Source organism: Macrotis lagotis, chromosome 7 (assembly GCF_037893015.1).
Source record: "Macrotis lagotis isolate mMagLag1 chromosome 7, bilby.v1.9.chrom.fasta, whole genome shotgun sequence".
In the NCBI taxonomy this organism is placed as follows: Eukaryota; Metazoa; Chordata; class Mammalia; order Peramelemorphia; family Peramelidae; genus Macrotis; species Macrotis lagotis.
The window spans coordinates 19,194,191-19,219,762 of NC_133664.1; the positions used below are offsets into that span (position 1 = coordinate 19,194,191).

Below are 25,572 nucleotides of genomic sequence, written 5' to 3' on the forward strand. Positions count from 1 at the left end.
TAAAATATTTAATTAAAAGCAAAAGCAATTGAAGCTGTTCCAGGGAATAGAAAATGAGAGATAAAAGTGGAGAACATGGGAGCTCTAGACTAGAAAGAACAGATTCCAAGGACCTGCATATTTCTGTTGTGAACTTTTAAGAAGTGTTTTGGAAAACAAATGAAAAAAATGAGCACATATGCAGCTGTTGGTGGTCTAAGAAAGGGGATAGTAGGGGAAAGGCATATGGAAAGAAAATGGAGTGAGGAGAGAGAAAAAAAGGATGAAGAAGAGGTGAGGAAAGAAAGAAAATGAGAGAAGAGAAGAGAAAGAATAAAAGAGATTTAGAGAGAATTTTTTTTAAAAGAGAGGAAAGAAGGAAGGAAAAAGAAAGGTAATGTGCTTATTTGAGAGATAGAGAGAGAGAGAGAGAGAGAGAGAGAGAGAGAGAGAGAGAGAGAGAGAAAATAAAAAAAAAACCCAGAAAGATATAAATCTGTGTTAGGACTTATTTCCAAGGCAACTTTAATCGGTTCTTAAACAGAGAGTCAACAAACTTTTCAAGGATTAATATGACTATTTTCCTTTCTGAGGAGCTGATTACTTGCAAATGCTTCTATTTTCAAAGCTAAAAGGTTTGCTCCTCCACCACCAATATGCCCAGACAATCCTTTCCAGAATTTCAGATTCAATTCAGATTTCATTATCAAAATTGGAAGCTCATAGGCTTCCTAATTGTTCTGTCTGCCATTATTTGTCTCAATCTCTTTTATTCTAATGAAAACATTCCTAAAGAGACCCTTGAAAGCAATAAGCTGACCAGCAAAGTAGATAGCCCTTTAAAGTTGGAATGAGAGTAAGTTGCATGCTAGCTCGTGTCTTGGCCTAGCCCAATTTCTTTTCTTTTCTTTTTTCTTTTCTTTTCTTTTCTTTTCTTTTCTTTTCTTTTCTTTTCTTTTCTTTTCTTTTCTTTTCTTTTCTTTTCTTTTCTTTTCTTTTCTTTTCCTTTCTTTTCTTTTCTTTTCTTTTCTTTCTTTCTTTTCCTTCCTTCCTTTTCTTTCTTTCTTTCCTTCTCTTTCTTTCTCCTTTCTCTCTTTTTCTTTTTTCTTTTTTCTTTCTTTCTTTCTTTCTTTCTCTCTTTTTCTTTCTTTCTTTCTTTCTTTCTTTCTTTCTTTCTTTCTTTCTTTCTTTCTTTCTTCCTTCCTTCCTTTTCTTTCTTTCTTTCCTTCTCTTTCTTTTTCCTTTCTCTCTTTCTTTCTTCCTTCCTTCCTTCCTTCCTTCCTTCCTTTCTTCCTTCCTTCCTTTTCTTTCTTTCTTTCCTTCTCTTTCTCTTTCTTTCTCTTTCTCCTTTCTCTCTCTCCTTCTCTTTTTCTTTCTTTCTTTCTTTCTTTCTTTCGCTTTCTTTCTTTCTTCCTTCCTTCCTTCCTTTTCTTTCTTTCTTTCCTTCTCTTTCTTTTTTCCTTTCTCTCTTTCTTTCTTCCTCCCTTCCTTTCTTCCTTCCTTCCTTTTCTTTCTTTCTTTCCTTCTCTTTCTCTTTCTTTCTCTTTCTCCTTTCTCTCTCTCTCTCTCTCTCTCTCTCTCTCTCTCTCTCTCTCTCTCTCTCTCTCTCTCTTTCTTTCTTTCTTTCTTTCTTTCATTTTTGCAAGACAATGAAGTTAAGTGACTTACCCAAGGTCATAAAGCTGGGTAATTGTATTTGAGACTGGATTTGAACTCAGGTCCTCCTGACTCCAGGGCCTGTACTCTATTCACTGTGCCACTTAGCTACTCCCTGTCCCAATTTCTAAAGAGTTTCTAGGAGCATTCTCTGGCTTTCTTGCCTTGATCCCAAGTGACTAGGAATATTACTAACATTAATGGGGGTGGGGGTTGATGACTGGGAAAGTTTGATTCTCCCTGGAAATTTTTTAAAAATTAATTTGTGATAGAGATTGGGGAGAAACAGGTCATTTGACAGCCCCTCCCCCACATTGCCCACTGTCACTTGCCTTGCCTTTCTCTGCATATCAATGTTTCTCCCTTCTGATAGGGACTGAGCAGATCCAGGCTCAGAATCAAGATGGCCTGGCAGTTGAAACTGGCAAAGGGGGCAAAGAATGAATGAGGAGCTGCTCTGTCCTTCTTTCCCTCACTCCTTCCCCACACCTGCCCTGGAGGGGCAGCTTCATGTCACCTGTTTGCCCCAGGACCTTAGAACACTGATCAAAGCCCCTACCCCCCCCCCCCGCCCAGATTGGGGAATTCAGCAGCATTAGCCCCCGGTTGTTTCTTCAGAACCTTTTCTTTTTCACCCACAGGATGATACCCAGGTTCAGGGTTTCATCTCTTCCTTTTGTCCTTGGCTGTCCTCGCCCATCATTTCGCCAACAACCTGTCCCCTCTGCTCCGGTAGAAATTGATGAGTTGATGTTCTGGAGTTCATCCAGTTTCTTTTCTCATTCCTTCCCCTCCCCTTGGACTCCTCTAGATTATTCAAGTGCTTTTTTCCCCCACTCAGCTTTTCAGCTCAGAGTAATTTCTGGGAAATCTGATCTATGTATATGATTCATTTCTGCCAGAATAATCAAGGTGCTATTAGGATAGTTCTATGTAAGAGGAAAGATGTCACTTTGCAGACAGTCTCTGCTCCATCCCATGAGATCCAAAGGAGCTAGAATTCAGGGCACCTGGTGGCAAATGCCCCTACTTTCCCCTCAGGACCAGGGAGGCAGCTTTGCCATGTTGGAGAAGTTCAGACAAAGCAAGGAGCTTTATATTCTATTGGAAGAGATGATGGTCATTCTGAGGCCTTTAAGTTTTGGAAAGCAAAATTAAACAATGCTAAAACTACTGAGATAGGTAGGCTGCTACCGGGGAAAGTTTGACTCTTCCTGGAAGAGTTTGGAAAAATCCACTGTGATGGAGAAACAGGATTTTCGACAGCCCCCCCCCCCAAATGCTCAATGGCAACTTGCCTTTCATTTCTCCACATATCAATCCATCATTTGTATGATGTTTAAATTCACACAGACTCCAATTCTGGGCAGTGATGCAGTAAGTTGTAGTGATGATCCTAGAATCAAAGGAGCTGAATTCAAATCCTACTTTAGACATTTATTAGCTAGGGGACCCCGAGCTAAATCCACCTGTAAAATGGGGCTAACTCACAGGTTGCTTTAAAGAGCTAATGAGATGATATATATCAAGGCTTTACAAGCCTTATTACATTACTGAAAAGCTTGTTGTTCATTACTGTTCACTTGTATCCAACTCTTTGTGACTCTATTTGCGGTTTTCTTGGCAAAGATGCTGGTTTGCCCTTTCCTTTTCTAGCTCATTTTACAGATGAGAAAACTGAGGCAAACAGTGTGAAGTGACTTGCCCAGAGTCACACAGCTAGTGACTGAGGGCAGATTTGAATTACGGAAGATTGAGTCTTCTTGACTCCAGACTTCTTGTATGCACCCACATAAATGTTACCCATTATTATTATCTTTATCACTATTATTCTATTCTTTGTTTGGCTTACTTGGGTTTGAGCCCCCTGCACCACCTATTCCTTGGGTGACTTTGGACAGATTGTTTAAGCTTATACCACTTTAATGTAGGGTTGTTAATAATGATGGTGCCCACGTCCGAGCTTGTTATGAGACTCAAAAGTAGTAACACATTATCTGAGAGTCAGAGACATGACCTGTCTTTTCCAAAGCCCCATGATTCTGTGAAAGAAGTTTCTATTTAGAATTTGGGGACCTGCATTCACATCTGACTGACACTTTAGTAGGTGTTCACCTGGGACCAAGTCCCTTCTCCATTTTCAACTTTCTTTTCATCATCTGTAAGCTGGAAAGGATTGTCCTGATAGAGAGGTGGGGAGCTCAGGATACAGAATAGGACATACACATTTTTTTTAATGTGGCCAATGTGGGAATTTCTCTTGTTTGATTGTGCATATTCATTTCCAGAGTTTTGTTTTTTCTTTTTTTCTTTTTGGTTGGGGAGACAGTAGAAGGGAGAGATCATTTTGTTCATTAAAAAGGTTAAATGAAATTAAGCCTAATTATTTAACTTAATTAAAAAAGAAATATAAAAAATATGATTAGAATATTCTAGAACATTCTCTGGTATGATCCTCTAGCCCTAACAGGTATGGAAGAGTAGCTATCTTCATTCATTCTTGGAAAGAATGCCTGAAGTGATGAAAGGCCACTGGCAGGGCAATTGTTTGCCCACTTTGGTTCTCAAGTGATTGAGAGCTGGTTTCAGATGAAAAGCCATGGATGCATCATGTGCAAGGTGGGGGCATGGGCTTTCTGATGATTTGGTTTCATACTCCCTTCTGCTCAAAAGAGGTGAGGGAAAATGAAGAGGAACAGTCGTGGCAGAGACAACCCGCTCCGCTGCCATCTGGCCTGCGTTCATGGCAGATGGAGGGAAGGAACCAACCCTCGTCTCTGTCTCCATCTCTGAATGCTCTGTTCAGATGGGAACCTCATGGCTACGCAAACTCTCTGGTCTCCAGTCTGTGCCAGAGGACACTGTGAGCTCTTTAATCCGGGCAAAGGAACCATTAGCAGCCCTTCACAGCCCACCCAAAGGGAAGGGAATGGTGGGGGGAGGAGAGGCCCTCTTTACAGAAGTTTCTGTGATTCAAGCTGGTGAGGGCAGCTTTATTAACTATCCTAAACCAGTATCTTTACCCTAAATGTGTGGAACCATAAGGGGAACTGTGGGATGGGGAGAGGATGATCCCTGTGATTCATCCAAATATAAAGAGGGATGTGTGATTTTGGATTACCATGGCTTCCTTTATCAGGAATTGCAAAGCTCAGATTTGGTAAGGTGATTGATGAAGGATCTCCATGCAGCAAGCTCACGTAGGGCTGGGTCAGACAGACAGATGGACACACAGACTGAGAGATTGACAGAGGCTTCAAAGGCCCAGCCCCTTGACTCCAAAGAGAAGGAAACCCTAGAGAGAAACCAGAGCACCAAAGAACAGCCTCAGGCCCCAGAGGAATTGAATCCCCCTGCCCCCCACCCAGAGATGGCACTTGTGGAAAGGACTCCAACTTCCTATCTTTACCCCCATGAAAAACTGCACAGCCCCTAACACTAGTGGGCCACCCTGGGCTTAAGTGCTGCCCGTGCAGCGGTACTTCTCCAAACCAGACTGAAGCGGGAGTTCAGGAAACTAAGGACCCATTCCCTTCCCTTTGGAAGGTCCATTCTAGAGGAATGAAACCACGAGTTTATATTCTAATGGTGGAAATGAATAGATTATGAATGTATATATATTTACATAATAAAAATAAAGTTTCTACATACATATCAAGGATTTCCATATGTGTGTACAAAGTCAACATAAAAGTTATCAGAGAAGCAGGTCATGGCTTGTGACCTCCTAAACCAGTTTGAGATGGTTAATAAACCCTGTAGTTTTAGGGACTGGACAAAAGTGGTCCCAAATGGTCAGACACTGAGGCACGGAGAACATCAGTGTTGAGACTCCCAAATTAGTGAGATCCTTCGTCCAGACTCAGTGTCAGCAACATCAGCCAAGATGGAAGTTTTGACTCCTTTCCTAGAAATTCCAGATCTCCCTCCACCTCTTACTCACTCATACACACACTCACATACTCACAATCACACATATCCACACTCACATCCACATATATACTCATATACACTCACATTAACACACATACACACACTCACACATACTCACACACATACACACATTCACATTCTCACACATAGTCACTCAGATTCACATTCATACACATATTCATACACACACTCACATTCACACATATCCATACTCACACTCACACACACATTCTCACACACAGTCACTCAGATTCACATTCATACACACATTCACACACACTAGCACTCACATTCACACATATCCACACTCACATTCACATATATATTCACACACACATTCACACACACAGCCACTCGGATTCACATTCATACACATATGCACTCACATTCCCACACAAACACTCACTCAGATTCACATTGCTACACACACACACACACACACACACACACACACACACACACACACACAGAGGCAGGAGGTCACAGACAATCACACCAGGGCAGCCCACATTTCACTCAGAGAGGCATTGGGATGTGTCACATTCCTGGGTGGGTCCTAAGAGACTCCTAAGTAACTTTTGGTGGTAGGAGCCAAAATTCCTAAGAAAACTAAGGACCTGATTTTGTACAGTGAAGAAACCTCCAGCCACAAATCTGGCCAAGAAGATCTGTGGAGTGTCACACACACACACACACACACACACACACACACACACACTCACATTCATGCACTTACACTCACATTCACATCCACACTCAGCAAAAGCATAATAAAAGATGACTGGTGCCCGGACCCTCCATAGCTATGGGAGGAGTGCTCTTGCTGATTGACCAAACTGACCTGTTCATTCAGAGAGTCCAGAGTCACATGATGCTGAGCCTCAGCCCTAAGTCCTTCTTTCTGGTCAGAGTATTCTGGAGGGGGAATTTTCTTCCTACAACCTGAAAGGTTTTTGTTTGTTTGTTTGCTTGCTTGCTTGCTTTTTTTAAACCAATTTTTGGGACTCTCTGTTTTTAATCTTCTTTTTAAAAATGCCTAAAGCTTAGAACAATGTCTGACACACACACACACACACACACACACACACACACACTCACACTCACACTCATACATACACTCATGTACTTACACTCACATTCACATTCATACCCAACAGAAGCATAATAAATGATTTTTGATTGACTTGTGAAATTCAACTCAATAATAAATATTAAGCCCCTCCTTCCCCCCCTTGTTTCAGACCTTGGGCTAGGCTACATAAATAATGATAATATGACAATTCTTTCCCTCAGAGAGCTTACATATTCCTGAATGGAAAGAGGCCAAACAAAGAGTCGACAGCCTCAGTGAGGTGAATAAGGCTGGGCCAAGACCAGGAAGACCGGGCCTTAAATCAGGCCTCAGATACTGTTAGGTAGCCTTGAGTTACTGAACCTTACTCTGCCTGAGCCTCCTCAACTGTAAAATGAAGACAGTTCTCTTCACCTGCCTCTGAGGTGCTCGTGAGGATATCATGAGATCCTATTTATAAAGCGCTTGGAAATCCTTAAAATGCTATATAAAGACTGACTTTTAATATCAACATATGGAGTCGATCCAAAGTGACAGGGGAGGGGGTAGCCACCAATGGCTGAGGGAATGAGAAAAAAGAGACTACAGGAAGGGACATCTGAGATGAACCTTCAGTGGGGCTGGCGCTTCCAGGAGACCAGAACTAAGGAGGAAGAGGATACTGGGGAGAGGGATAGCCTGGGCAGAGATAGAAAAGGTAGAGGACAGAAGGTTTATGAAGAACAGAAGGTGGGCCAGTTTGGCCAGAGCATAAAATGTATGTGGGGGAATAATTCAGAGAAGTCTGGAAGGATAGGAACAATGACGACAACAATGTTAATAACTATATATGACATGTTAAGTGTATAAATTAATAATTTGTTATATAATCAATAATACTACACTAATAAGTTGTCTCTGGGGATATTTCCAGGAGTCCTATTGAGGTAGGTGCTCTTTTTGCTCCCATTTTAGAGATGAGGAAGCCAAATGTTAGCTTCTGAGACAGGAAGGGGTTTTCTTGGTCCATCCTGCCTCAAAATATCATTCTTTATATACTCCCTACAAAGGTTCAAAACACTGTCTCCATGGGGAAATAGAGATAGCTTTTGGTAGATGCTAAATCAGACCAGAGTCACAAGTCCAATTCAAAAGGAACCACTCACTCAGGTCTCACATTCCCTCTTCCGATCGCCGGACTCTGCCCTTAGTAAGGTAAAGGGCGATGGGCAGAGCTATATGGTAGAGTCAGGAAACTGATGGGCAAAGGCCAATGGCCCAGTTGTGAGGTCTAGGATGTTAGCCATGGAGATGACTGCATCCTCCCCAAAGCTATTAAATCTAAGTTTGAGTGAGAGGAAACGTGTGCCAAGAAACAGGGGACATGGGGGATGTACCAGTGCTAGGTCACAGGGAGGAGAGGGGTCAAGTTAAAACTAGGGACAAGCCAGAGCTGTATGTGGGCAGAGAAGGAAGGGGAGTAGGGCTCTGCCATCAGGCAGATATGTGGAACAGGACAGGACAGGTTCCCCTTGGGGGAAGACAGAGGTCCTTTGCTTTTGTAGCCCATAGCTGCCAGTCATCACCATCTGAGTCCCAGCAGCTCCTGTGACTAAGCACCCTTATATACACCCCCCACACACTGATTTTCTCAAAACTCAGATCCAACTGTGTCAGCCTATCAATAAATACCTGTGGCTCCCTATCTCCTCCAGGATCAAATACAAAATGTTCTGTTTGGCATTCAAAGCCCTTTAGAATTTGGCCCCCTCCTCCCTTTCTAATCTTCTAACATCTTCCTTGAACTGTTTTCTTCCAACCAGTGAAACACTGGCCTCCTGTCTTCCACAAACATCACCTTCTATCTCTGAGCATTTTCTTTGGCTTCGTCTCTCTCCTTGACTCTACCTATGGTCTTCACTGACTTTTTTTTAGGGGTTTTTTTTTGCAAGATAATGGGTTAAGTGGCCTGCCCAAGGCCACACAGCTAGGTCATTATTAAGTGTCTGAGGCTGGATTTGAACTCAGGTACTTCTGACTCCAGAGCAGGTGCTCTATCCACTGCACCACCTAGCCAGCCCCCTTCACTGACTTTTGTTAAGTCTCAATTAATATCCCACCTTCTACAGGAAAAATTTCCCCAACTCCTTTTGATTCTAGTGCCTATCCCCAGTAATTTTCTTTTTTATCCTTATACATAACTTGTTTGCACATATTTGCTTATGGTCTCCCCCCATTATATTGTAAGCCCCCGGGGTAGCTAGGTGGTACAGTGGATAGAGCACTGGCACTGGAGGACCTGAGTTCAAATCTGTCCTCAGACACTTAATAATGACCTGGCCACTTAACCCCACTGCCTTGCAAAAAAAAAAATGATTATAAGCTCCTTTAAGGTCAGGGACTAGTTTTTGCCTCTGTGTAATTCTAATTAGCAAACATGTGGCTGGTCCTTTTAAGAGCCTCTGAATAACAAACATAACTCACATTCATATAAATATTAAGTACCTTTCATACTTCATTGATCTCATTTGATTAATACTGGTGCCAGCTTCCCCATTTTACCAATCAGGAAACTGAGGCTGAGTTGTCACTTATCAGTGATTTAGCTAGGATCTCACAGCAGGTAAGAGACAGGATTTGAACCCAGTTCTTCTTATCCTCAAGTCTGGTAGTTCATCCACTATAGCATGATGTTTTCTAAGGAGATTTTAAAATTCCTCCTCACTTCTCCCTCTCCTAAATCTCCCCACTGCTTACGCTGCGTTATGAAATAAGTGCAAATATAATTGTGAGCTTTTGAGTTTGAGCTAAAATGTAATATTAATTAACTACTTAATTAAAATAATTAATTCAATAAAAATGACTGGTTTTACAGAGCTCATTTTGTTAGGTAGCAAGGGTACCAAGACTTCACATGAGTAAGAGCTGGGAGGGGACTTTCAGTTTATTTCCAACTGTCTTATTCTCTAAGTGAAAAACCTAAGAGAGAGTGAGCTAGTGACTTGCCCAAGGTCACACATCTAGGAAGTGCAGAGGTCCTCTGCTTTTGCAGCCCACAGCTGTCAGCATCAGTATCTGGGATCATCAGTCTTCCAAACCATTATGGCTGTGGAGAGTTCAGACAGGGAGCCCTTGAGATGCCTGCCCTTTGACAGGGAGTCAGGGATAAGGCTGTGAGGCTATGAAGAGATCCTTGCCCTGGGAAATGCTTACCATGTGCACTTCCCAAATGAGGAAGAGGGAAAAGAAAGCCACCAGAAGGAAGAACAGCTTCCAGGAACTTCCCAGTTTTCTAACTAACTTTTATGTTGTAGAAGGAATAAAGAGATAGAACTTGGTCTATGATTTTATTGGTCTAAAAACTCCTGGGTGGGGCGGCTTAGGCAGCACAGTGGATAGAGCATCAGCCCTGGAGTCAGGAGTAACTGAGTTCAAATCCGACCTCAGACACTTAATAATGACCTAGCTGTGTGGCCTTGGGCAAGCCACTAACCCCCTTGCCTTGCAAAAAAGTAAAAAAAAAAAAATTAAAAAACTCTTGGATGAAGATCGGGTCAAAATACAAAAGCAACACATTAAAATTGTTCAAATTTTGAAATCATTCTTTCATGATTTCATGCCCTTTAAATTTTTGTTTGTTTGTTTAGGTTTTTGCAAGGCAAACGGGGTTAAGTGGCTTGCCCAAGGCCTCACAGTTAGGTAATTATTAAATGTTTGAGACCGGATTTGAACCAGGCACTCCTGACTCCAGGGCCGGTGCTTTATCCACTGCACCACGTAGCCGCCCCCATGCCCTTGAAATTTTGACTCTGCTTCTATAGTACTAGATATCTCAAATGAGGGGAAAGGTCCCCTTTGAGAGAAGGAAAGAATTCATGAAATGCAAGGACCAAAAAACAAAACCACCCTTCAAAGACTTCTCAAATTTTGACCAGAGTTTTAAAAAAGGGGTTGCCGTCAATGGAACCGGAACCAATAGAAGCAGTGGCCTAAGGTATTTCTATCTTGTACCCACAGACACACAAATGGCTCTTCCTTCTACCATTTATGCAGAGCTTTCTTTTATTCTGGGCTTTCTTTTGTGCACTACAGCCATTTTCCTATAAATCCTCATGTGTTCTAGGGACATTCATTGGTGACCTCACCATATCCCCCCATCCCACCCTGCTCGTGCTCCTGACTTCCCGATCGAGGATTTATAGTTTGGGTCCCAGAAAGAATCTCAGTTTTACTATTTGCCTTCTCAGCCAAACACTAGGAGTGATTGTTTGCATCTATCTGCCTTGTCTTCATCAAACTCTGAAGAGTCTTTGCTCCCCTGACCTGTCTACTGTATTATGATGTAAACTTTGCTGAATGTCAATGGGGTGGGTCTTTCTGAGCTGGTCTGCTATCTTTTCTTCTTTCTCTGTCTGTTTTGCCTCCAGCTGTTCATATTCCATCAGCATGGCCCCTCAATTCTGGTGGTTCTTTTTGTCCATTAAACCCTTCCTTGAATATTCTGCTCCAATGGTCAAGAAACCAGGCAGATACTTTAGACTGATGAGGCCACTCTTGGAGTTATGAGCATCATCTCTTTTCAAATGTTTTTGTCTACAGTTACTGGCAGGCACTATTTAATCAAGACAGACCCTAACTCAGTATCCTTTTCCTTGCAGCTTCCAGTTAATCTTGGCCCCTCAGAAACTGGTCCCTGATTTCCCAGCATGGCCTTTAATCTTTGGCAAAAACAATTTTTTTATGACTTTCATAATCCTCATTTAAAAATAATTGAGGAAGTAAACAAAACAAAGAAATAGATGAATACTTTACATGTAAAAGATCGTAATTCCACCAGAATGAGATCACTGTAGATCAAAACCTTGTATACTTTAATAAAAGACCTTTGGAAGTTATGGTTGAAAAATTCATCTCCCTGGAACTAACCTGATGATGAACTTGGCTGAATCTAGCAAGGCAGATTCTCTGAAAATATGGAGCCCATCAATGGGGCCCTACTGGGAACCTTTCCAGCTTGGAAGAGTCCCCAGAGTGTGACCTCTAATGGCACAGCCTGGAGAATCCAGGGTCATCTCCATATCATGATGAAACTTCAGAAGAGGGGTTTAATGAAGACTTGGAATCATAGAATTATAAAATTTAATAGAAGCTGAGAGAGAGAGAGAGAGAGAGAGAGAGAGAGAGAGAGAGAGAGAGAACCACATCAAGCAAACCACCAAAAGATTACTTTTACAGACTTAGAAAAAAAGAATAAAAAATTCCAGTAACTCCAGAGAAATAATGGAAAAAGTGGGAAGGAAAAGGACCTTGAAAACCAGAGTCTAAGCTATGCTATAAAGCAGTAATGATGAAAACTAAATATTTTTTGTCATTTGGTCATTTTTTACTTGTATCCAACTCTTTGTGATTCTATTTGGGATTTTCTTGACAAAGATACTAGAATGGTTTGCTATTTCCTTTTTTTAGCTCATTTTACAGAGAGGGAAACTGAGCTGAACAGGGTGAAGTAAATTGCCCAGGGTCATACAGCTAGGTCAGATTTGAACTCAGGAAAATCAGTGTTCCTGACTCCAGGCTGGGTGCTTTGTCCATGCAAAGTATATCATACTAGTTGAAAAATACAAAAGTTGGTCGGTGTAACCAATTAGTCACACAAGACCTCCAAAATAATCAAATATGATGATAGCTTTGTGCTTGTTAAAGTCCAGGATGCCAACTACTAGCTTAAGGATTCTCTTTTTTAGCAAGATTTGTGGAAAAGGTGCAAAATAACCTGGGAGAAACTGGATTTTAAATCAACATCTTGTACAATAGGCCACAATAAACTCCAAATGGTATATGAAATTGAGATGAAAAATGGCATGTCATAAATTAGAGGAAAGGGGAAGGAGATAACTTTTGAGGGATTGAGGAAGAGCTTTTGACCAAATGAGAAGTAGAGATAATCACTAAAAAGAAAATGGACCATTTTTATTATATAAAATTAAAAAGTTTTTAACCTGTGGAAAAATAAGGCAGTCATAATCAGAAAGGAAATAGTTAACTGGGGAAACAAATCTTTGCAATAAATTTCTGAAATAAAAGTCTAAAACTTGAGATATATAGATAATAGGTATAAATATGCCAAGAACAGAAGTTATTCCCCAACAGATAAATGAATATGATGAATACAAGGAAACATGGAATGGCTAACATGATCTGCCACAAAATGAAACAGTCACTATGACTATAGCATTGTCAATGGAAAGAACAATCACTGAGAAGCAATAGAAACTGTATATTGTAAATTATAAAAAACAAGCTTGACTCCAAAGAAGAGATAAATGAAGAGACCTCCTCCTGCTTCTTTGCTAAGTTAAAATATGGAATCTTGTAGAGAAAGTGAGGTTTTTTCCAAAGAGTTGGTTAGTTCTGCCAAATTTTATTTCTTCTTCCTTTCCTTAAAAAAATCCTTTTGCTTTCTGGGAGGGAATGGACAAAGGAGAAGGGGGGGGGCGTCTAGGCAATGTAAAACAAAAGATATCAATAAAAATCTATTTTAAAAATATTAGGTATCCAGAAAGTGCCACCTAAGCAAGAAATATAAGGAAGCAATGTCAATCATGTAGCATTTTGGAAACCTGCCAGTTTTGTTAAGCAAATCCCTTCCCCAAACTGAAAAGGAATCAGACAAAATTTCATAAATATCATACTAGTAAATATTTATAAGATTGACCTTATAACACATTTCTTCCAAAGACAGATATAAATGAATCTCACAAGATATGACATCTAGAAGGAGATTGGTTGTAGGACTTTGTGGAAGGGAGGTGGAGGAAAAAGTACTAGTGGAAGTAGTAACAGTAGTAGTTAGTAATAATGGTGGTAATAGTGGTGGTGGTAGTAGTAGTAGTGGTGGTGGTGGTAGTGGTAGCCGTAGCAGTGGTGGTAGTGAGAGTAGTGGTCGTAGTGGAGTAGTAGTGGTAATAGAAGTAGTAGGGGTGGTAGTTGGAGTAGTAGTGGTAGTGGTTGTAGTATAGTATATCATATAAAGCAGAACAACCTGAAAGCAGTATGTGAATGCTAGCCATTATTACCATAGATCAGTGATGGCCAACAGACTTTAGAGGCTTCAGAGACTTCTAGGCAAAAACTCTCATGAACTTATAGAATTTTTAAATCTAATTCAACTAAAATTTGTCTTAGGTGCTTAATTGTGTTCCAAGTTGAAGCCTCTGCCTTCTAGGAGCTTACATCTTACTACTTCTACTTCCTGAATAATCAACGAGCAAACATTTATTATGTGCCAACTGTCTACTAGACACTGGTCTAGGTCCTGGGGATGTCCATACAAATGTGAGACAGGCCCTGCCCTGAGGAAGTGTCCTTCTGGGGGGAAGGGAAGAGTGAGATCCAGCAGGTAAATAAATACAGAACATACAAAAGCTATGTAGGAAGTAACTGGGGAGAGAACGGATACTTCTTCACAGTTGGAGCGATGGAGACCCTTGCATTGGAAGACCTGGAGGAGTGACTGGCTGCCACATGATTCCTTTCAGGTAGGAGCTGGCCTGGGATGCTGCTGGAAGTGCTTCCAGGTCCTTTGGACCAGGAAAGGTTTCTTGAAAGCCTTGGCCCAAGATAGGTGAGGAGAGAGATTATCTGAGGATGGCAGCCAGCCTGTACAAAGACATCCTGGTGAGAGATGAAATGGCGAGTACAAGTTAGAAAAGCAAGCTTAGGCCAGGTTGGCAATGGTGTCAAGTTCCTTGTGGAGAGAAACGTGTCAACAGTTTGGAAAGGCTGAAAGTTTGGGTTCTGAAAGTTGCTCGTCCGAAGTATACCACTTTACCTTTATAAGCGAGGGAATAATTCATTATAGCCGACATGTAGCTAATCTTTATACAGATTATTCCATTTGACCCCTCGTGATAACCCCAAAGCTTTTTATGTCATTGTTCCCATTTTGTAGATAAGGAAACCGAGGTCGAGGTCATAAGAAGGATTAGAATCCTGATCTCTCCTGATTCCAGGGCCATTAGACTCTACTGCCTCTGGGTAAATCCATCGAAATTGTGCTTCCGGAATGTTCCACAACACCTACTTCCAAGCCATGACCTAACTTCCTAGCCGGCTAATACTTTTCTGTGAAAGCTCACTCAGCCAATGCCAGCTATTGCTACACCTGGTAGGGTGAGGGGAGAAAGTCTGCGCCCTCAACCCTAGTTCTACCCAATCAACTGCCACTCCAGCTCTAGGAAAAAGGGACTTGCCGAATATTGCCATCAGCTCACCCAGACTGGCTTTTGTTCCTATTTTATTAGGCCCATAGCAATAATGTTTCCAGTGGTCCCAGACATCTAAACAGCCAGGGTAAGTCTTCCTACTGGCAGAGTTAAAAAAAAAAAAAGAAATTCGTAGCTCCGAGCGTTGTCTTGTCTGAAGTTCAGGCCTGTTTGTTTTTGTCTTTTCCATTCAATTTTCTTTTTGCACTTGACATATTTTTGGTTTTTTTCTGCTATCCTACACTTCCACCATAGGGAACAAAAGAAGATCTTCACAACAACTTTGCAAAGCCAAGGCACGCTATTCCCACACTGAGCCTGTCCAGAAACGCCGGAGTCTGTCAGGCCTCCTTCAGGTGGTCCGTGACTGCTTGGCCCTGGGCCCTTCCGATGCCAGGCAGTTCCGCTAGGGACCCCGCCCCGAAGGCTTTGGGCGTTGTTATCAGAGCGTCTGGCTCTACCCCCTCCCTCAGCTGGGGTCCAGGGGAAGTCCTGGCCCCAGGAGAGGAAGGCGCCTGGAGGGCAACAGGCTCCTCCCAAATCCACCCCCCCCCAAAACAATGGCCCCTGGGCTACTTCCAGGACCCAGAGGAAAAGCCCCCCCCCATCCCAACCCAGAGAACACCATAAAGCAGCAGGGTGGAATTTCTAGAGAGAAATCAGAGACCCCCCCCCAGCCCACACGCGTGCAGACGGGGGTTCTGTTCTGACTATCTGGCCCTCCGCCAGCCCAAAGTCCTTCCGGACCCGCAAGTGGTCAGTGGCCAAGCTGGGGAGGGCAGCTGCTCCAGAAGGCCAGCAGCCTCCCGCCCCTCGGACCGCTGACCCGGCTCCTGGCTGGGAGGGGCTCTGCCACCTCGGGGGCGCGGGGACGTAGGGCAGGGGCTCTCCTGACTTGCTTGGGGCCCGCCCCGACGGGATGCGGGAAGACCCCTGGCTCCGGGCTCCGGAGGCCTGAGCTCCGCTCCGCCCGTGGGACCCTGGCGAGTTGTTGCCCTCCGCCAGAACCAAGTTTTCTCGCGCGAGGGGGGAGGTCGGAGGAGGCTGGGGGTCCAGGTGAGCTGCGGGGGGGGGAGCGGCGCCCGCAGGTGGGCTCCGGGGCCCCGCCCGGGGGGGCCCGAGAAGCAGGGTGTGGGGGGCGGCGGGGCCGGGGGCGGGCCCCACGATGAGCGGCCCCGCCCCCTCCCCGCGATCTCCCGGCCTGCGCGTGAGGGTGAGCCGGGGTCCCGGGCCCACGGGGGAGCCCCCCCCCTGCAGCGGGCCCGGGGCCCGGGACGCCGGGGGCACTGCCAGGCGGTAACCGGAGCCGGAGCCGGCCCAGGGCACCCAGGAGCCTCCGGGCTCAGCCGCGCCGCCCCGGGCGCGGGGTGGGGGACCCGAGCCCCAGACAAAGACCTGGGGTCGGGAGGGGGTCCCGCGGGCCGGGGGCAGGGGAGGAGCCCGGGCGGCCGCGGGGGGGGGCCGGGGCCGGCACCCTGGACAGCGGCCCGGGACCCCGCGGCCCGCCCCCCGCGCGGCACAGCCCCGAAAGGCACCTGCTGCCTGCGCGGGGGGCGCAGCCGGGGAGGGGGCAGGAGGGGGAGGGGCAGGGGGAGGAGCCGCCCCCCAGCTCCCTGGGGACGTGGCTCTCGGGAGGCAGCAGGTAGAGAGAGGCTTGGCAGGAGAGAGAGCGCGGCGGAGCCAGGGCAGCGGCCTCCCTTCCTCAGCCTCCCCGCGCCCGCGCCCTCGGCGGCAAAGTTCCCAAGTCCGGGCCCGGAGACGATCGCACTTGGCCGCGGCCTCCCAGGGCCACCCACCGGGCCGCCCACCGGGCCGCCTCCCGGCGCCCCGAGCCGCGGCCAGCCGCAGCCTTGGACAGCAGGTCAGACTCGCCCCCGTTCCTCTCCAGGCCCGCGGTGCCGCTGCGGCTTCGGGTCTCTGCAGCCCGGCCCTCCGGGGCTTCCACTGGGGAAGGGCCGAAGGGCAGGGGAGGCCAGTGGAGGGCAGAGAGAGCCGAAGGCGAGGGAGAGCCCGAAGGGCTGGCGCTGGTGGGAAATAGCTCGGGGCTTCCCGGGGGGGGGGGGGGGGGGCCGCGGCCATCTGGGCAGGGTGAGACCTGGCAGGGCAGAGCTGGCGGGGGGGGGGGGGGGGCAGCCCCTGGCAGGATGACCCTTGCTTTTTTTTCTTCCTCTGGTATACTCTTTGTTTTCTCATAAATGTGAGCGTGACATGATGTCGCAGCCCAAGTTACGGAGCCACGGAAGGCATGGAGGATGTGTGTGTGTGTGTGTGTGTGTGTGTGTGTGTGTGTGTGTGTGTGTGTGTATGTGTGTGTGCGTGTGTGCGTGTGCGAGCTTCAAGAACATGAAAGTTGGAGAAAGAGGAAAAAGCCACTTAATGGGGGGCCCTCTTGTTTGTGGGGCAGGGGTTCACAGAGCATCTAAGGCAGGGCCAGATGTTGTAGACATTCCCAAAAGAGGTGTAAGGAGAGCCCCAAAGAAGGGGGTGTTGGAGCCTCCCCAAAGGCCAAGGAGCAGGCAGCACCTGGAGACAAATTGTCCCCCGGCCTTGGGTCATCTTAGACTAGCCCAGTAGCAGGCTGGCAGTCCTAAAAGGAACTTTTCTCATTTTCCAGTACTCCCTCGACCTTTGTTAATGCTTCTCACAAAACATTCCCCCTGCTAGGTAGACTGGTAGGGAGAGAATATTGGTAATTACTCATGGTCCCCATTTTACGGATGAGGACGGTTCAGTTCCCCAAGGTCAGGCATCTTGCTCTCTGCTACCCAGTCTAGGAAAGGTGAAGCTAGGAAGCCCAGAGTCCTTCAGATCCAAACTTCCTGCTACCCTCGTGCTGCTACAATCTGAAAGGATCTGTAAGCATGTCAGCTTGTTTAATGTGAAGCTGAAAAAAGAAATGGCAAAATAACAGAAAAGAAGGTAGTATATTACAACATGTTCTGGAACTACTGGATATTTAAGGCACAGAAGAAACCACAGAGAAAATGGATCAAACCGCATCTACCCGTATTTTAGGGGCAGGGATAGAGCCTGCATCTATGATTTCACTGATAGGGGCAACTTCACTTGAGAAAACTCCTTCCATCACTGCAAGTCAGTGCCTTCTCAGCAATTTGCAGTCAAAGTTTCCTGGACACCGAGAAGGTGGAATGACTTGCCCAGGAGCACACTATATGTGTGGGGAGAGATGGGTTGGTTTTCCAGCCATAGTGCCATACTTAAATCCCAAAAGAAGAATTCGTTTCTTGCTGCCCTTATAGCCCTTTTCAGTGAACCATGGTTCCCTCGCCACCCCCACCCCCACCCAAGTTTATCTCAATGGTAGAGCTTCTGGAAATCTGAATCTTAGTGCCACACATTGGGGAGGAGGATTGGCGTTTGCTGTGCTTGAACATGATTATGTAACAGAAAGTTATCTTTAGGCAAGGTTTCCTTTGTCACCACACTCCTTATGCCATCTGGCTGCTAGAATTTTTAGAAAGGAATTCTAACATTGAACTGTTTTCACTCAGAGCCCGACCAAACAACCTTGATTTAACCATCAACTACAAGGGAAGGTTGGGGAATGAACTGTTCATTTAAAACAATATATTTTTGATGCACTTTATGGCTTCCAGTTTTACATCAAAGTCATTTCCTCCAACTCCATTTTTTTTTTGTTTGGTAACAAAGTGTGCAAAAACTTACCAACAGATAGTATTGTGTTTTGATGTGTATCCCATAGTCTATGTCCATAGGCCCCCACCTCTTTATGCAGCTGGAGCACACTGGGGATGGATTATTACAGTCATCTAGAATTCAGTCAGTGTCCAAGTGTTGGTATATATATATATATATATATATATATATATGTTATTGTTGCCTTAGTGTATGCAGGCCTCTGTTTTGGAGAATCTATGCTTATTTCATAGGAAGCTACTTGCATTGTACAAAATTCAAAAGATTTGGGCTTTCATTGCAAATAGATACTAAATGTGAGTTTAGTATCTGACTGACTCAGCCAATGTGTGTTTGGAGCTTACTTATGAGAAGGCCAGGAACTTGACCTGGCTACTCACTGTTTGGCAGCATGATGCCCCTGTTTTGGGGGGGAGGGGAAGAAAGACTATTCACTAGAATGTTTCCTTAAGCAGCTGACAAAGAGAGGGAGAGCTCAGTCAACTTAACAGGCGTTAAGTGGCAAAGTGTGTTCTCTGGACTGTCTGTGTACTGTTTGCATTCAAGCAAAGAAGCTTCATTAGCCTGGGATCAAGTCTGGCAATATTCAATAATCTTGGGGTCATGGTTTAAAACCTTTAGAGCCAGAAGGGACCTCAAAGATCATAGAATCAGATCTGGGAAAAAGAGGGACCCCAGAGATCCCAATTTTACAAATGAGGAAACTGAGTTCCAAAGGGTCACACAGATAGTAAAGGTCAAAGGTAAGATTTGGATTCAGCTTTTATGGTTCTGGAATCAATCCTCTTTCTTTTGTATCCATAGAATGCTTAACATGGGAGTCTGCCTTTGGTATGTTGGTCATAGAAGGCAAAAATCAACCAACTTTGGATGATTAATGAGTTGCTTGTGGTGGTGGTGGGGGTTGGTAGCTCTGCCTCCCTGTCACATCCAGTTCCCAAACAACAGGATCATCACTGAGCTCCAGGTTGGTTGTGGTCAACCACAAAGGTATTAATAGGATCAAAGATTTAAACCAGAAGGGATCTTTGAAGTCATCTAGCTCAAGTCTCTCATTTCTTTAAGCATTTATTTTTGTTACTGTTATTTTTGCAAGGTGGTGGGGTTAAGTGACTTGCCTGAAGTCACACAGCTAGGTAATTATTAAGTGTCTGAGGTCAAATTTGAACTCAGGTCCTCCTGAATCCAGCGCCAGTGCTCTTTCCTCCGCACCACCTAGCCACTCCTGCCCCTCATTTCTTAAGAGGAAATCCTGGCTGAGGCAGATGAAACAACTTATCCAAGGCCACACAAGGGACGGAGCAGTAAAAGTCAGGGTTTAAACCCCTTGATCTCACCTATGTGAATTTGGGGTTTGTGCATCTGAATAGATTTCTTCCCCCATATCTGCATTCAAAAATCTCATAGTGCTTCTGTGGGGCTTCTCAGTGGTTCTGGCTTCTAGGAACTTCCATCCTCGCCCCCCTCCCCCCCGTAAAACCTGGATAATAGATGGATGATCCTCTGGACAAGAGGCATAAATAAATGTACTCTTTCCCCTCAAAGATGCTGACCAAGCTTAGCTTTTAAAAATCAGATGAGAATCAGGTGCTTTAGGAGAAGCAAAATATTGTCAGTGCTTCCTAGGACTTCCATGATTTATTCATCAGCTGCTTCTGCTGTGTACCTAGGCAGCTTAATTTTATAGCTGGAATTTTGATATTGTACATACTCCTGTAAAGCTGGATGCAATGTTCATGCTGGGGCAGAAGTGGGGTCAGGATTGGAGAGGAAAGATAAATGAGAAGTTCAAGATGGTTCAGTATACACCCAAGTGTACTGAATAATGCATCACTGGATCAAGTGCTGGATAAATATGGGCAGGTTGGTGTAAGTCTTGCTGGTTCTCTTTGAGAGGGAGTCGGGAAGAATTCCCTATGTCTTTTATCTGACGGTGTGTCCTGGCTGTGTGACCCTGGAGTAGTCGTTTAATTTCTAGGAAACTCTAGAAGTTGCAGAGAAGGTGCCCCTGTGCATTGAATGAAGGTGCTTTTTTATTTTAGGTTTTTTTGCAAGGCAAACGGGGTTAAGTGGCTTGCCCAAGGCCACACAGCTAGGTCATTATTAAGTGTCTGAGATCGGATTTGAACCCAGGTACTCCTGACTCCAGGGCCGGTGCTTTATCCACTACGCCACCTAGCCGCCCCTGAAGGTGCTTTCTTATTGGGAATTCCTGACACCACTAACTCAATCGGCCAATCTCTAACCTAATTCAATACTGTGGTTCATAGTAAAGAGAGAATTTTACTACAGGATGCTTTTCTTGGTCTCTTCCCACCCCCACCCCCATTAGTCATTCATTAAAATGAGGGAGTCTTTGTAAAATGAGAAGTTTGGACTCCATAGACCCTTAGTTCCAACTCTGGAATCTTCCATATATATATATCTTATATATACAAAGTTCTTTACATGTAGTTCCCCTATTAGAAAGTGAGACACTTGAAGAAAAGGACCATGGATTTGTCTGTCTTTGTATGCTTAGCATTTGGTATACAATAGGTGCTTAATAAAAGCTTTCCTTGAGAAGGTCTCCTTGAGATTGACCAGACTGCCAATGGCATCCATGACTCATAAGAGGTTAAGAACCCCTGGACTAGATGAGTCCCCTGAGGTTCTTCTGGTTCTAGAGCAGAAGTCTTATAATCCCAAGGTAACCCCTGAAATCTTAAAAGTTTCCTCCAGAAAAACAGATTCTGGAAGGTTCTACTTAGTTGGAAGATCTGTAAGTATAGGATGTCCAAGGGTCCTTTTAGCTCAGTTTGGGAAAGTTCATCACTTGGGTGGCTGCCTGGTGAGCTTTTTGGCCACTGGAGCTGACATGAGATAGCCAGAGTTCAAGCAAACTTGAAGCTTCATATAAAGGCCAGCTGGGTAAATGAAGAGACCTGTCCATCTGACACATGGAGGATTGTGGCCTGCCTATAATGGGAGGGCCTCCTGGGCAGCTTGGTCTCTCAAAGAATGGAATCTCCAAGGGCAAAGTGAAGAGATGGAGAAAATTAACCGTGAAAAGGAAAACAATTTTAATTCTGTCCCTAAGTCCCTACTAGATTAATATTGGGGATTTTATAATCTCCAAGACTTTAACACTTGACCCTTGCTGACTAATGACCATAATAATAAATACCATTTCCTCTATGACTCTTTTTGTATTAGGAGCAGGGCGGATGCCTCTAACCACATTTGTGTACATTTTAATAGCTAGTATTCTGATTTATTTCAACATTCTCAAGTAGCCTTGGCTCCATTAGAAGTCACTGTGGTCAAGTCTAAGCTTTAAAAATGACTTTTCTGTTTTATAAAATCAGCATTGAGAGTGTGTAACCAGAAACCACCTTATAGGAAGCTAATAGAATCACAGAATTGCAGAGGAGGATAGGATGCAGAGACCATTCGATCCAGTTTTTAGTGGAATAAAAAAGAGGTGACTCCCCAGTCCTTGGCACCCCATTGCATTTTGGATAACTCTTAAGTCTTCCTAACATGAACCCCAAATCTGCCTCTTTCAAATCCTAGGTTAAAGGTTTCATGATGTAGCTCTGGGAGTCAGGGAGACCTAGTCTCTGCTTGCTTCTGGCCTAATCTAGATGCTCTTGGGCCATTCACCTGGCTTCTCACTGCCTCTGGGTGATGGATTCTCATCCTTTCCTATTGGAGGGTTGCATTATCACTTTCCCTAAAGGAGTAGCTAAGTAGCTGTTTCCCCAGCCTGGATTTCAGGCTACAGAATTACTCCTCCACACCTCACTGGACCTGGGGTTCTTGGCTGTGCCAGCAGAACAGGAGCTGGCATCTAGAGAGGCTTTGCCCACAGCTCCAGGGATGTTGCATGTTGTCTGAGCGCCAGTCTCATAAAATTGACAGAGGCTGCATCACAGCAGCTGCTAGGGCAGCAATGAATTTCAGGGGCACAATCACTATGGGAAAGCAGTAATCAGCACCAGAGGAGGGATCACTAACACTGGGATATCTCAGGTCCTTGAAATCTTGACTCTAGGTCTGGAAGGAGGATCCAAGAAATCTGGATTTTACTTCCCTGGATCAGGGCTGTTAGATTGTGGGGTCATAGAGTCATAAGAGTGTAGATTATCCCAGGCCCTAAGATCATAGAATCAAGGGGTTGCCCTAGATGACTTCTATAATGGTGATTCCAGTTCTTAATTTATTGCTCTGCGATTTAGAACTAGAAGAGACATTAGAAGCCAATCTAAAATCTGGGCTTTGGGCAGGAAGGCCTGGGTTCAAATTCTACCTTAGACTCTCATTTGCTGTGTGACTCTGGGCAAGTCATGTGTCCTCTCTCAGTCTCATTTTCCTCATCTGTAAAATAAAAATAACAGTACCTACCACAGGAAGTTGTTGACGTAACACAAACTGATTTGTAAAACTTAAAGTGCACTGTAAATACTAGATATGAAATAGCATCAAACTTTCTCTTTCCCTTTTTTAACTTTTTTTTGGCTTTTGCAAGGCAATAAGGTTAAATGACTTGCCCAGGGTCACACAGCTAGATAATTATTGTGCCAGAGGTCAGAGTTGAACCCAGGTTCTCCTGTCTCCAGGGCCGGTGCTCTATCCACGGCACCACCTAGCCACCCCAGACCTTCTCTTTGTAAGGACAATTTCATTCTGGTGTAGGACTTTGAATTATACATATGTCAAAAATATGTGCCAGGTTGGTTCTTGGCAGATAACATAGTTAATACATGCACATACACATATGAATATAGATTACTGCTATTTTTTATCTATACCTAACTTTTATTTCCAAATCTTTCCTAGGTCACACAGCTAATACGTGTCCGAGGCTAGATTTGAACTCAGGTCTTCCCTGTTCCTGGTTTAGCATTCTATACCACCGAGTGACCCCACCCATGATTAGCCCCAGCACTTTGAGGCCAGGTGAAATGTGGAGAACCACTGTCTTTCTGCAAATCCATTGCATTCTGTACTTCACTTATTTCATCATTCCATGACCACAGCAATGCAAAGATGTCTCTATGAATCTTCTGGTATAAATGAGGCCCTTTTTTAAGTCTTTAATGTCCTTGAGGTATGTACCTAGCAGATCCTCCCCCACCCCCGCCCCGATCAAACGGTATGGACATTTTTGTTATTTTCTTAGCATAATTCCATAGCTCATGCATTTCAAAAACAACAGAGCAAGTCTTGAACATTTCCTTTTCAAATATGCTTCTCTCCAGAGATTCCTCAAAAGGGCAAACTCATTGCAGCAATAAGGAAGGTAGAGCCTTAAAATCATTTTTCGCTTGCTGGAGCTTCCCCCGAGTCTTAGCTGAGCTCTCTTGGCAGGATAGAAAGAACAGAAACCAAATATAACAACAACAACAAAAAAAAAAACTAACGCAAATTTTAATTTCCCTGGTTTCTACCCATCTCTCTGCCGCCTGTTCTGCTGCTGTGCTTGTTACGGGTTCTGAAAGTACAAATGCAGGAAGAACTGGTCGTTGTGTGACCATCCAAGTCCCTGTTGTGGAAATCTGTGGTCCTGTTTCCTCACTTGCAAGTCAGTTCAATTCAGCCAATATTAGGTGCTGCCTCCAAAAGACCTTGAGCTTCGTATTTACAGGGTGTGTGTAGGGGAGAGAGTAGAAGTCTAGGAGCATATTAGGAATATTTGAGGAAGGTACTAAATACAAGGGAGGTCAGAGAAATAGTCTTGATATCCAAGCTCAAAAAAGTGTGTGTGTGTGGGGGGGGGGGCAGTAAGCATTCCCTGCCTTCCAGTTGTATCATGGGAAAAGAAGACCCTTTGCAAACCTTAAAGGCAAACCTTGATGCAAATTCTGTCAAGCAGCATTTATGAAGGACCTGCTACTGTCTTATCACATGAGGAGGTAGAGAGCGAGCCACAATCAGGAAGGAATACCTGGGTTTGAGTCTTGCCTCTGATATATATATTGGCTCCGTGACCCTGTGCCAGTCATTTACAAAGACACTTTTCCAACTTTCTTACTCCCTGAGGGCTCCCTAGACCAGTGAAATCACAGGATTGGGGGACACAGACAAAAATCATTTTCCAAAGTTTCTACCCTCAAGAAGCTTATTTCTTTTGAGCAAGATAGCAGGCTCTTATTTAAGAAGATGCAAAATAAATAGGAGGAAGATAATTATGTTAGTGATTCTTATTGGCAACAGTTATTATTTTAAAGATAACATTTATTTAGTGTCAGCTGTATGCCAGTCATAATGCTAAGAGTTTTACAAATAGTATCTCAAAGGAGTAGTTAAGTGACACAGTAGATAGGGCACCAGCCCAGTAATCAGGAGGACCTGAGTTCAAATCCAGTCTTGACATCTGATAATTCCTAGTTGTGTGACCTTGGGTAAGTCACTGAACCCCATTGCTTCACTAAAACAAACAAACAAAAAAGCCAAATAGTATCTCATTTGAGATGGCGCTATTTTATCCTCATTTTACATATGAGGAAACTGAGGCAGGTAACAGTTAAGTGACTTGTCCAAGGTCACCCAGCTAGTAGGTATCTGAAGATGTGAACTCAGGTCTTCCTGATTCTTGGCCCAGCATTCTGACTACTGAGCCATCTGCTGTTATCTGCAGTTACACTGCCCTTCTTTGGTACTTCAAAGTACTCAAACCCTAGTGACTTTTTACCAAAAACGTGGGCCCAGCAACAGACTGTATGTCTGTCGCCCAGGGATGGGTCTGACTAAATCCGGAGGGGCTGCCTCCACAGGCTTGGAGGTGGCCACAGTCATCTACCAAAGCCACCTGTCGGTCCCAGTGCAGAGCCCGGATGCCCCTTGCATGTGGAGAGTCGGCCCCCACATCCCGGCTGCCCACCGGGGTAATTTCAGACAACATTCACTTCCCTCATCTCTTTGGAATTTCTCACCTACGTTGAGTGAGCTTCAGACATTCTAAAAATAGTTCCCAGGCAATGTCTGGGCTTGTGATGGCAGGAGGGGGACCCCAAGGCCATTGGCATT

At 44.5% G+C, this 25,572-nt stretch overlaps 1 protein-coding gene across 6 annotated transcripts in view; it reads left to right on the plus strand.

Moving 5' to 3' along the window:
* Positions 1–15,541: 15,541 nt before the first annotated feature.
* Positions 15,542–25,572, plus strand: part of WIPF3 (WAS/WASL interacting protein family member 3) — a 69,782-nt gene continuing 59,751 nt past the window's right edge. For 5 of the 6 annotated variants that reach the window (XR_012470434.1, XM_074195570.1, XM_074195572.1 and 2 more), the window contains exon 1: positions 16,090–16,744. The gene's annotated coding sequence lies outside the window, so the exon portion shown is untranslated. Of the gene's footprint in view, positions 15,940–16,089; positions 16,745–25,572 lie in introns of those variants that run through there. The other variant, XM_074195569.1, reaches the window with a different exon arrangement.